Source organism: Rana temporaria, chromosome 4 (genome assembly GCF_905171775.1).
Source record: "Rana temporaria chromosome 4, aRanTem1.1, whole genome shotgun sequence".
Taxonomy (NCBI): Eukaryota; Metazoa; Chordata; class Amphibia; order Anura; family Ranidae; genus Rana; species Rana temporaria.
In genome coordinates, this window is record NC_053492.1 from 374,353,875 (window position 1) to 374,367,624 (window position 13,750).

The window sequence follows — 13,750 nt, forward strand, 5'->3', positions numbered from 1 at the left end:
TGTACAGTATATACTGGTAACAAGATGTGACATGTATTCTGGCAAGGTTTTTCCGCTTAGCAATTTGGCTACTTATTAAAGTGGTTGTAAACCCTGGTTTTATATATATAAAACTGCAAGACAAAGGCATAATGAGCTACTAGCTCATTATGAATTACTTGCCTTAGATTAAAGCCCCCCCACAGCCGTCCTCGTCTCGCCCTCCGGCAGGCGACATCTATCCCGGGGCTTACTTCTGGGTATCGCAGCTCCGGCACTATGATTGGCCGGAGCCACGATGACGTCACTCCGCGAATGCGCGCGGGAGCCGCCGGTAACGGTACTTCACTGTCCTCAGTGCGCATGTGCCGATGGGGACAGGGGATATCTCCTAAACCAGGGATATGCAATTAGCGGACCACCAGCTGTTGCAAAACTACAAGTCCCATCATGCCTCTGCCTCTGGGTGTCATGCTTGTGGCTGTCAGAGTCTTGCTATGCCTCATGGGACTTGTAGTTCTGCAACAGCTGGAGGTCCGCTAATTGCATATCCCTGTCCTAAACCGTGCAGGTTTATTGGCTGACAGAAGAGCAGTAACAAGTATTTATAATGCAATGTAATAGAGCTCTTACAGAAATCTTAATACATACTGAAAAATTACCATTAAACAATTAGGTATTCATTAGGGCAAATTAAAAGGCAGAACTAGATAGAAACTTTTGGCTTTTACAGTACACCACTGACATTATCGATATAAGGGCTGCCTGTTTTTAAGGCCAGGATAACAGACATCGACACAGAGTGCCCTAAAGTAGGAAATCTGTCAGCATGAACATTAGCCGTCATTGCAGAATCCTATAGCTGTCAAACTGCACACATTCAGAAATAATGAGCTTTCATGGCTCACACAGTAAATCTGCTTCTCGAGAGACTGACCTTCCAATACCAATTCATATGTGTAACGACAAAGCGGTCTCCACTGATAACATTTTTACAAATAACCATCATTTGGCAACATATTAAACATAGTAATTCCTTAAACATTCATTTAGTCACAATGTCTTTGAACATATCTGCTGCAAAGCTTCCAGTTTAAATTCCTTCAGTAAGTAAATCCTTTGACATTGTATTGTTAGTTGTGAGGCTTACCACCCGCATGGCAGAGATTTTTGCGCAGTAATGCAAAACTTTATAAACAACGGTATTATCAGTATATCTCGTTACAAAAGCAGCCACAAAAGTGGTCTTTGAGAGGATTTAAAAAAATAAAAACAAATTTCCATTCATCTGAATTCAAATAAAGTTAAATAAATTCAGCTGCTTAATGTAAAGTGCAGTTCATCTTGAAAACACAATTTAAATTGACCCTGTCAAGGGGATAACAAAATAAATAAGGCAATAACTTCAGAATAAAGTGGGATTGTGCATAGCTGCAACGTTGTCTCGTTTACAAAAATATCACTTTTGGCTTCAATCCTTTCTCACACTCCCAAGTACTGGCTAATATGGGGCCAAATCCTCAAAATCGTAGCCTAACTTAATTTTTCCCATTTAAGTTACACTGGCGGGAAATTTCTACCTAAGTGCCCGATCCACAAAGCACTTACCTAGAAATTTCACGCAGTGTAACCTAAATTCTCCCGGCGCAAGGCAGTCCTGTTATCCAGGGGGCGATGACAATTTAAATGAGGCGCGCTCACGCGCCGGCCGTACTGCGCATGCTCGTGACGTCATTTTCCCATCGCGCGAAATTACGTTACGCTGGGCTTTGTGGATTGCGACGGGACAATAAAGTTGCGACGGGTTAAAAAAAAGATACGGCGAAAAAAAAAAAATCAAATTTTTAAAAAAAACGCGGCGATCGAAAAAAAGGTCTGTTTTTACAAGGTGTAAACAGTTTACACCTTGTAAAAGCAGCCCTAATTTTACGCATGCAAACATAAACTTACGGAGAAAAAACAAAGCTGAAAAGTGGATCTCCGTAAGTCCTCATTTGCATACGCGAAGCGGCATTTCGACGCGAAATGCCCCCAGCGGCGGATGCGGTACTGCATCCTAAGATCCGACAGTGTAAGTCTCTTACAGATGTCGGATCTTCTGCCTATCTTTGGAAAACTGCTTCTGAGGATCAGTTCCAAAGATAGGCACAGGGATACGCAGGCGGAACAGCAGATCCGCCTGCGTATCCCTTTTGAGGATTTGGCCCATGGTTCCTTCTGGTGACCCATACATCACTATAGTGTTCTGCAGTGGCAGGAGTCCAGCAATGAGTGAGGGGCCCACAATTCGACCAGCCAGAGGCATCCAATTGGATCAGAGTGAAGTTTTAGTAGATGGACAGGTATGTATAATGTCGCTTTCTTGGCGGGTACTTTTTTTTTTTTTTTTAACCTCCAACAGGGTCACTATAACCGGTTAAGACCCGGAACATTTTGTAGCTCAAAAGGACCAGGCCACTTTTTGCGATTCAGCACTGCGTCGCTTTAACTGACAATTGTGGGGTCGTGCGACGTGGCTCCCAAACAAAATTTACGTCTTTTTTCCCCCACAAACAGAGCTTTCTTTTGGTGGCATTTGATCACCTCTGCGGTTTTCATTTTTCGCGCTATAAACAAAAATAGAGCGCCAATTTTGAAAAAAATTCAATATTTTTTACTTTTTGCTATAATAAATATCCCCCCCCAAAAAAATATATATATATATATATATATATATATATGTAAATAATAATAAAAAATCCTAAGTTTAGGCCGATATGTATTCTACATATTATTGATAAAAAAAAAAAAAAAAAACGCAAAAAGCGTTTATTGATTGGTTTGCGCAAAAGTTGTCGAGTCTACAAAATAGGCGATAGTTTTATAGCATTTTTATTAAATTTTGTTTACTAGTAATGGCAGCGATCTTTATCGTGACTGTGACATTATCAGTAATGATCCGCTCCGTGTGTCCGCAAAAGCTCAGCGGAGATCCTCCGTAAAATCCCCGCTGAGCTGGCAGCTGACAGGGCGCTCCCCGCACACTGTGCAGGGACCGCTCTGTCTTTCCTCCGCTCTCCCCTATGGGGGATCGGATGAACACGGACCGTATGTCCGTGTTCATCCGATCCCATGCGGGAGACGGAAGAAAAATAGGATTTTCTTCCGTCCGCAAATGCGGATCTTTGCGGAGGCGGACGATTACGGGTGTCAGTGGATAGTCATCCGGTGACACCCGTAATCACATTGGGACCAAAGTATGTCCCGTTTTCATCCGCAACGGACGGATGAAAATGCGTACATACGGTCCGCACGTGTGAAAGGGCCCTAAGGGTTTTATCCAAGCACAGCAGAAGCAATTGCATTTTTGTAAGCGAGACTTTGTAAGGCCTGTCTTGACAAAATAGGCAAGAGAGAAAGAAAAGAGTAGGAGCCGTTCTCTGACTCATTTATCTCTGTAAATGTAAACTTAAGCTACTGAGCTCTGTAGACATGCTGTTTTCAGCAAAGTAGGTAGGAATAGCCTGGTAATGACGTGAAAGAGTCTGGAACTCCACATTATTTGTATTTATTTTTTTCCAATATGACCATAACAGGAAAATATTTTTCTTGGTGTTCATTCAGGTAAACTTTGGCTATACTGCTTCCTACAAGAGGAATGGACAATGGCAAAAAATGTTGGCCAGTCCAGTATACCACTCATGCTTCCATTCCAGCATTTGTTTTTCATTTAGTAGCAAAGCAGTACCTAGCGCAGTAACAATAACAGGGGAATTGGGCCTGTGCTTATTGAGAGGCACAGAAAATCAGATAATGTTGGGACTTCCAAAGGAGTTCAAGGGCTGTTTGAAGGACCCATGACCAAATCTGAGATACGCCGACCTAACTCGGAATCTGCGCCATCCTAAGTTTAAGTGTATTCTCAAACTGAGATACACTTAAACCTAGCTAAGATATGACAGCCTGCGCCGTCGTATCTTAGGGTGCAATATTTAGGCTGGCCGCTAGGTGGCGCTTCTGTTGAGTTCGGCGTAGAATATGTAAATGACTAGATACGCCTATTCACGAACGTACGTGCGCCCGTCGCAGTAAAGATACGCCGTTTACGTAAGGCGTTTTCAGGCGTAAAGTTATTCCATCAAATAGCTGGACTAGTCAATGTTAAGTATGGCCGTCGTTCCCGCGTCGAAATTTGAAAATTTTACGTCGTTTGCGTAAGTCGTCCGTGAATAGGGCTGGACGTAATTTAGGTTCACGTCAAAACCAATACGTCCTTGCGGCGTACTTTGGCGCAATGCCCATTGGGATATGTACACGGACGGCGCATGCGCCATTTGTAAAAACGTCAATCACGTCAGGTCACCCTCCATTAACATAAAACATGCCCCCTCATCCTAATTTGAATTAGCCGTGCTAACGCCGGCCCTATTTACGCTACGCCACCGTAAGTTAGGAGGCAAGTACTTTGTGAATACAGTACTTGCCTCTCTGGCTTAAGGCGGCGTAGCGTAAATACGATACGCTACGCCGCCTTAAAGTTGCGGCGGCGGCGTCTCTGAATCCAGCTATAAATCTTTTTCTGACACTTGTTTAAGTTAAAATCAATATTTTTTGCTAGAAAATTACTTGGAACCCCCGAACATTATATATATTTTAGCAGAGACCCTAGGGAATAAAATGGCAATTTCTGCAGTATTTTATGTCACACTGTATTTGCCCAGCGGTCTTTCAAATGCAATGTTTTGGGAAAAAATACACTTCAATGAATAAAAAAATAAACAGTAATGTTAAACCAATTTTTTTATTTGTTTTAATGTGAAAGATAATGTTACACCGCAAGAATCGTGATCTATCTTCTAAGAAAAAAATCGTGATTCTCATTTTAGCCAAAATCGGGCAGCTCTAGTTTAACCCCTTCCCTGCCAGCGTCATTTACACAGTAATCAGTGCATTTTTATAGCACTGATCGCTGTATAAATGACAATGGTCCCAAAATAGTGTCAAAAGTTTCCACCGCAAACACGATAAAAAAAATTGCACAATAAAAAAAAATGCCATAAATCTATCCCTTATTTTGTAGATGCAATAACTTTTGTGCAAACCAATCAATATATGCTTATTGCGATTTTTTTGTTTGGGTGCAACGTCGCATGACACAAAGCGACGCAGTGCCGTATCGCAAAAAAAGTGCTCTGGTCAGGAAGGGGGTAAATTCTTCCGGGGCTGAAGTGGCCAAGGACTCTGCTTTTTCTGACCATCCTTGTATGACTCAGGCCTGCCTCCTGATTTCCCAGTACGGCTCTGGCTCTAGTTCCTGATGACGCTCTTACCCTCCATCCCTATGTGCAGGACTCAGATCTTGACTGCATTGTTTCAGTTCCACCCTACTAGTCTAATCCTGCTTCTGCTACAGATGTTATCACACCACCTGCTTCTGCACCAGGCTTGCTCCACCACAAATGTACACTGTGTTCCTGCTGTCATTCTTGACCACCTACCTAGAAAAAAAACCTAGTCAGACACCTCCTGAAGCAACTTCTAGCAGACCAACCTAAACGTCACCCATGCTTCTTTAAGCCTTGCACTCCTTATCTCCAGGGGGTGCTTAGACTTGGTATGGAAGCCCTCTTGTAACTTCGACCTCTGAGCAGGCACATAACAGTCTGATTTTCAGTCCTGAGGGCAGTCTGAGGCCTCGTACACACCACCCAACATGTCCGATGAAAACGGTCCGCGGACCGTTTTCATCGGACATGTCCACTGGGATCATTTGGTCTGATGTGTGTACACACCATCAGACCAAATTCCCCGCGGACAGAATACGCGGTGACGTGGCGGCGACGATGACGCCGCGACATGCGCGCACCAGGAAGTTCGATGCTTCCACGCATGCGTCGAATCACTTTGACGTATGCGTGGGATTTCGGGCCAGCGGACATGTCCGATGAGTCGTACTGACCATCGGACATGTCCGACGGACAGGCTTCCAGCGGACAAGTTTCTTAGCATGCTAAGAAACTTTTGTCTGCTGGAAACCTGTCCGCTAGGCCGGGAAACTGTCCGGTCGGCCCTACACACGACCAAACATGTCCGCGGAAACTGGTCGGACGGGTTAGATGCTCTTAAGAAGCGGAAATGGCGCCCCCCCACCCCCTTCCCCCGGGTTGAATTCATATGACGTTGGGGACTTGAAGTGGAGATATCATCATCCAGATATCTTTTTTTTTTTTTCAGCTGGCGATTCCCTGCAATGTGAAAGCCATCATAGCAGCTGTTTAGCTGCTTGATTGCTTGTACAGGCGTCAGTATGGAACGGTTCCCCACCAGATGGTCCCCGGGCCATCTCTATGACCCTCGGAGGCCAGAGGCTGTAAACACTTCTGTTTTTATTTTGCAGAGATCATTTTTTCTAAATCTTTCTAGCATAGAGGAGAGATGTGGGGACGTATAGTCTCTCCGTAAAGAGGACCTTTCATGCTCTATTTCTATTACGGTACAAGGGATGTTTACATTCATGTAATAGGAATAAAAGTGATCAAGAAATAAAAATTAAAGGCAAAATGTATGTAAACAAATAATATATATATATTTGTTAGAGCGCCTTCGTTCCCTCGTGCTCACACACAGAAGTGAATGCATATGTAGGTCACACATGCATATGTAAACAACATTCGAAGCACACATGAGGTATCGCTGCGAGTGAGAGCAATAATTCGAACACCTCCTCTAGACCTCCTCTGTAACTCTTAAGTGGTAACCTGTAAAAAAAAAAAAATTAAAGCGTCGCCTATGAAGATTTTTAGGTACTGTTTGGCGCCATTTCACGAGTGTATGCAATTTTAAAGCGTTACATGTTTGGTATCTATTTGCTCGAAGTAACGTCATCTTTTATATTTTACCAAAAAAATTAGTTGACTTGCATTAAAATTCATTAAATTTTATTTCTTCCCCAAAAAGTGCATTTGAAAAATTGCTGAGCAAATACTGCGTGGCCTAAAAAATTGTAACGACTGACATTTTATTCCCTAGGGTCTCTGCTAAATATTTGGGGGTTCTGATTAATTTGCTAGCAAAAAAATTATGATTTTTACATGTAGGAGAGAAATGCCAGAATTGGCTTGGGTGGCTAGTGATTAATCAGAGTGCTCTGTGCATCTGTACGGTCAACAGATCCATATGGAACTGTCGTTTAGATGTATGTAGCAAGCCATCATATCTGCAGCGTAATATTCAAGAGATTTCTTCCACCTGTTCAATTAAAGAGAATTCTACAGCAGTTGAGAGGTCCCTTTTAAAGATATCCAACATCCTTTCTGCAACAGTCTACAGAATAAGGTCAAAGCCAACACAGGACTGAGGGCAGAACCTGCCAGAGCAAAACTGGAACTGGCGTTTGTTACCCCAACACTTCATATTCCTGATATGTGCCTGCTGTACCATGTACTTGTAAAGAAAGTCACCTGTTCTTTTTGTATAGCTTCATTTATGAGAAATCCCTGGTGTTCCTACTTGTCCCTTTGCTTTCCTATTAAAAACCGACCACACTATATAGGAAAGCACACCGTGGTCAGTTCTGTAGCTGTGCTGGGAACTCACTCACTCACCTCTGCCGGGTTAGCCCCCCCATATAAAAAAAATTTACTTTTTTTTATGCAGTTTGTTAGATCTTTGTTAGATCAATCATTGTTTGCGTTAGATCACACACAGAAGAAGCAATATTAACAGTTATTTGCTGGAGGGGCTAACCCGTCATCAGCCCCCCCTTATCAAATTTTCTGGCCAAAAATCATTCAGGCTAATAGATATTCGTTAGATCCGGTAAGATCAAGTGGTTTTAACGTTAGATCTCACATCGTTTCCGAGATATTCCACATAAAAAAATAGATTTTAGGTGGTACATATGCATGGACATATGGACGGGTTGGCCCCCCCTTATCAAATTTTCTGGCCGAAAATCATTTAGGCTAATAGATATTCGTTAGATCCGGTAAGATCAAGTGGTTTTAACGTGAGATCTCACATCATTTCAGAGATATTCCACATACAAATACAGATATTGGGTGTATACAAGGACTAATGAGGGGGGGCTGGCCCCCCCTTATCAATTTTTTTGGCCAAAAATCATTCCGGCTAATAGATATTCGTTAGATCCGGTAAGATCAAGTGGTTTTAACGTTAGATCTCACATAATTAGAGACTTATTAAGTGATTAATGAGGGGGGGCTGGCCCCCCCTTATTTTTTTGGGCCAAAAATCATTCCGGCTAATAGATATTCGTTAGATCCGGTAAGATCAAGTGGTTTTAATGTTAGATCTCACATAATTTCCAAGACATTCCACATAAAAAAAATAGATTTTAGGTGGTACATATGGACGGGTTGGCCCCCCCTTATCAAATTTTCTGGCCAAAAATCATTCAGGCTAATAGATATTCGGCTAGAATAAGGCTTACCTATAGGTAGTGGAAATATCTCCTAAACGTGCGCCGTTTAGGAGTTATTTCACTTGTAGTCGACCGCAAATGTTAACGGTGCATGCGTGGGGAAGAAACTAAACTTAAGCCTCGTACACGCGCACGGTTTTCTCAGCAAGAACCAGCAAGAAAACTGCTGGCAGAGCTTTTTTGCCGAGTATACCGTGCGTGTGTACGAGGCTTAGAGGATTCTCGTCAAGAAAACTGCCCAGAATCTAGACAAGAAAAATAGAGAACCTGCTCTCTCGTCGTGAGATTCTCTGCAGTGTTTTCCTGCCCAGAAACCCGAGCGTGTGTATACTTACCTCTCCATGGAAACCCGCCCATGCTCGAAATGACTTTGACGCATGCGTGTTAGCTTCCAAGGCATAGGCAGGGTGAAGCAAGATGGTGGCGACGGCATCGAATGTGACGAGCGCATGCTCGTCGTAGTCGATGACGTCACCGCGTTTGTGCCATTCAAAAGAACGGCGGTTCTTTTGAATGATGTCTGTATACTCCGCCGGCAAGAGATTCTTGCCAGGAATCTCTTTAGGAAAAACAATGTTTTCCATGTGTACAGGACTTAAGTGCCGTTTCTTCCCTAGCCTGTGCTGTGAATTGCAGCTCTCGTGCGCATGCGTGGGAGTGACATCATGCAGCTCCGGCGAATCACAGCGCCAGAGTCCGCAGCCCGGAAGTAAGAGGAGACAGAAGACGGACGCTTCCTGCAGTGGGGACATCGCTGGATTCTTTTGCAAGTAAGTGTCACATAATGGGCCAATATGCGATACATAATAACCCATTATGCTTTACATTTGCAGGCTGTTCATGTAGCAAAAAAGGAAGTAAAACCCATCAGGGTTTACTTCCTCTTTAAGTGACCCTTCTCTACAGAGACTTCTATGACAGGCACCTCAAGCACCTGCCATTGCAAAAGTTATAAGAGCTGGAGATATGGAGCATTGTGACTCAGAACTCCCCCTATGATGGCTATCTACTGGTCAAGCTGACGTTCGATCCCTCCGTGGCTGGGAAAGGCAAGACTTTTGACACTCTGGCAGTGGTCTGTCCTCGCCCACCAGGGGCCAGTAAGAGTTCTCTTGTCATAGGGACCAATACTGATCTTCTCATAAGGCTGTTGACACCTCTTTGTCTGGAGCCGAGCACTTCAACTACAAGTGTGCACCCCATGCTGAGACAAGCCTACCAGCGCCTGGTACAAGAACAGAAGGCCCCAGCTAAAGTAGTGGGAAAGATCTGGCGCTTGGACCGGTGTGAGAAAGTGTTACAGCCTGGTAAAGTGGCCTGTTTACTAACATCTGTCATGCTAAATTGGAAACAACCAGGCCCTTTCATTGTCCTTGAAGTGGACAGACAGAGAGAAAACATGGGAGTGGAGATAATTCCGAGGTGGTTTCAACCAAAGGGTTGCAAAGAAGTCTCTCCAGTGAAAATGCCGGCTCAGATGTTGCTGGGACAAGTGAATTCGGACACCCCAGCCCTGCCGTTTGATTTAGTGGGGGGAGCAAAGGATGGGATCTCTGTGGAAGAGTTATATCCAAAGAATGCTCCTCTTTTGCCTGAATGGAAAGAAAGGGCCAAGACTCAGCTCCTGAGATGGCAGGCTGCATTCTCCAAGAGTGAATTTGATGTGGGGTGTGCAAAAAGTGCCCAATACTGGATCCATCTCTTCAAGTGCAATTAGCTGTTCAGAGAAAGAGTTTGATGTATTCCTTTAGGGGACTTGGAGGATCTGTGTGAACAACTGGCAGAGTTGAAGAGGGCAGGTATCGTCCGAGAGTCCCAGAGTCTATACGCTTCCCCAATAGTGGTGGTACGGAGGAAGAATGGGTCACTGAGGCTGTGTATTGACTACCGGACTCTAAACTAAAGGCCCATTCATGACCAATATACCACCCCAAGGATAGAAGATGCCTTGCAGAGCCTGTCAGGAGGGATATGGTTCAGCATGCTGGATTTAAAGAGTCGGTATTACCAAACTCCCATGCACCCTGAGGAGACCATTTTCATTACCCCAGGGGGGATCTTTAAATTCTACCGTATGCATCAAGGCCTGTTTGGTGCCCCAGCCACCTTCCAAAGGCTAATGGAGAAGACTGTGGGTGACATGAAACTGATCGAGGTGTTGGTGTACTTAGACGACATCATCGTTTTCGGCAAGACCCTGGAAGAGCACGAAGAGCATCTGGAGAAGGTCCTGAAGAGGGGGTTGAAGCTGTCTCTGGAAAAGTCCCAGTTTTAGCTTCACCCCAACATATGTGGAATATCTTGGAAATTATGTGAGATCCAACGTTAAAACCACTTGATCTTGCCGGATCTAACGAATATCTATTAGCCTGAATAATTTTTGGCCAAAAATTTTGATAAGAGGCTGCCAGCCCATCCATATGTACACCCAATATCTGTATTTGTATGTGGAATATCTCGGAAACAATGTGAGATCTAACGTTAAAACCACTTGATCTTACCGGATCTAACGAATATCTATTAGCCTGAATGATTTTTGGCCAAAAATATTGATAAGGGGGGGCCCAGCCCCCCTCATTAGTCCTTGTATACACCCAATATCTGTATTTGTATGTGGAATATCTCTGAAATGATGTGAGATCTAACGTTAAAACCACTTGATCTTACCGGATCTAACGAATATCTATTAGCCGGAATGATTTTTGGTCAAAAAAAATGATAAGGGGGGGCCAGCCCCCCCTCATTAATCACTTAATAAGTCTCTAATTATGTAAGATCTAACGTTAAAACCACTTGATCTTACCGGATCTAACGAATATCTATTAGCCTGAATGATTTTTGGCGAAAAATATTGATAAGGGGGGCCAGTCCCCCCTCATTAGTCCTTGTATACACCCAATATCTGTATTTGTATGTGGAATATCTCTGAAATGATGTGAGATCTAACGTTAAAACCACTTGATCTTACCGGATCTAACGAATATCTATTAGCCTGAATGATTTTTGGCCGAAAGAAATGATAGGGGGGGGCCAGCCCCCCCTCATTAATCAGTTAATAAGTCCCTAATTATATGAGATCTAACGTTAAAAACACTTGATCTTACCGGATCTAACGAATATTAGCCTGAATGATTTTCGGCCAGAAAATTTGATAAGGGGGGGGCCAACCCGTCCATATGTCCATGCATATGTATCACCTAAAATTTATTTTTTTATGTGGAATATCTCGGAAACGATGTGAGATCTAACGTTAAAACCACTTGATCTTACCGGATCTAACGAATATCTATTAGCCTGAATGATTTTTGGTAAAAAAAAAAAATGATAAGGGGGGGCCAGCCCCCCTCATTAATCACTTAATAAGTCCCTAATTATATGAGATCTAACGTTAAAAACACTTGATCTTACCGGATCTAACGAATATCTATTAGCCTGAATGATTTTTGGCCAGAAAATTTGATAAGGGGGGGCTGATGACGGGTTAGCCCCCCCAGCAAATAACTGTAAATATTGCTTCTTCTGTGTGTGATCTAACGCAAACAATGATTGATCTAACCTGATCTAACAAAGATCTAACAAACTGCATAAAAAAAGTCAATTTTTTTTATATGGGGGCAGAGGTCACTCACTCACAATAATCAGACTTGTCCTGACATGCCCCCCCTGCACAGCTATTCACTGGGAAATTCAGTGTACTGCTGCTTCTCCCTCTAGCTTTTATGCAGCCGAGAACAGAGGGAATGTGATCAATTCTAAAAAAAAAAAAAAAAAAATGGAATTTATAATATTTTTTTTCTATCTATACAGAAACGTTTTGCCTTTTATTTATATTTTAAGTAAAATGGGTTGTTTTACAAGGTGACTGTTTACAATCACTTTAAGGAGGGATTCCAACTGCTGATCAGCAGAATCGTTAAAAGGTGTGCACATCCTTTGCCCACCAAGTGGTTTTCCTGGTAATATGAGTCACTGGCATATTCAATATACAGGGATAATCGTTTAACGGGTTTACTCTTGAAGAGGAATAGATCGGATTAAACTCTCTGGTGGAGCCAGGACCCTTTAAGGTGCCTTCAGGCTGCACAGAGGAATACTTGAAAAGTCTGTATGGCTGTAGTTCTGAAAGGCCTAGAGCTGGAGACAGACTGGATCAAACGTGTTGATCAGCCAGGGAAGAATATTATTGATTGTTTTGCATCAATTGGCAGCACTTACTTTGTTCATGAATAGTATATTTCAATCAATCAATCAGATTATGAGATCACATGGTGGAAAAAGAGATGGGCTTGATTACTTACGATTGTTTATCGAACAGCGTATGCACACCGTAAGCACCGACTGATGCCAGCATTTGACATTTTGAAGAATGTCATATGTCTGTTCTAAAGCTCCATTCACCAGCAGGCTGAACTACATTGTGCTATAGTGGACCAGGCATTTGCCACTTCTGAAACTGTCAAGCAGCTGCAGGTCCTAAACAGAGTAAGGATAATACTTGCCCCCATTTGGTCAGGTGAGTATAAACTTTTTTTACTGCTTTGTTTTATCGTATTAAACTGTAGTGCCAGGGTTACTTTAGGAAAATATTAGATGGGCGGTCTATATACGGTACTTTCCTGCTAAAAATGTGGTAGTGTGAAAGGCATCATGTTCCCTATTATACAGGAAAGTGTGGTCTTGAGATTCTATACTGTTCTTTCAAAACTAAAAAGCTCTGTGATGCATTACCCTTTACCTTCCACAAATCAGTGCTGTTACATAACCTATGAAACATACAGTAGTGAACTTCCCAGGGAAAACCTGTTGAGTGTGCCATGTATAAACAATGATACTTTGTGCCCAGAAAGCACATAATATGGTGGTACTGCATAAAACTGAAATAATGTTCATTAATGTGCCTGCCTAGAAAAAATTCTAAGCATAACTAACGTGCTTAAAATTTGCTTATTAAATGATGAAGTTTCACCGAAATGAACACGAACTGGGACATGTAAATGCAAATTAAGAGAGAGAGAATGACTTCTTCCAACAAATACCCGTCAAGTGTCACTTCAGGGCTAGGAAGTGGGTGGCATACTCTAGCCTATGCAAATACCATCATTCAGAACAGGGCTTGACAAAATCCTGGCGCCAGGTCGCAATTGCGACAAGAAATTGTGACCTGGCCCCTTGCCGGTAATTGACAAGGCCGCAGCCTCAATTACCGGCCATCGCAGGCCCGCCTCAATGGCGCGTGGAGGCACAACATTCTGTGTATCTGTGCGCCCCCACCGCGCGATCGAAGCGGGCCCGCGCCGGCCGGTAATTGAGCCTGCGGCCTTGTGAAGTCCCAAGCTTCCTTCTGTGATC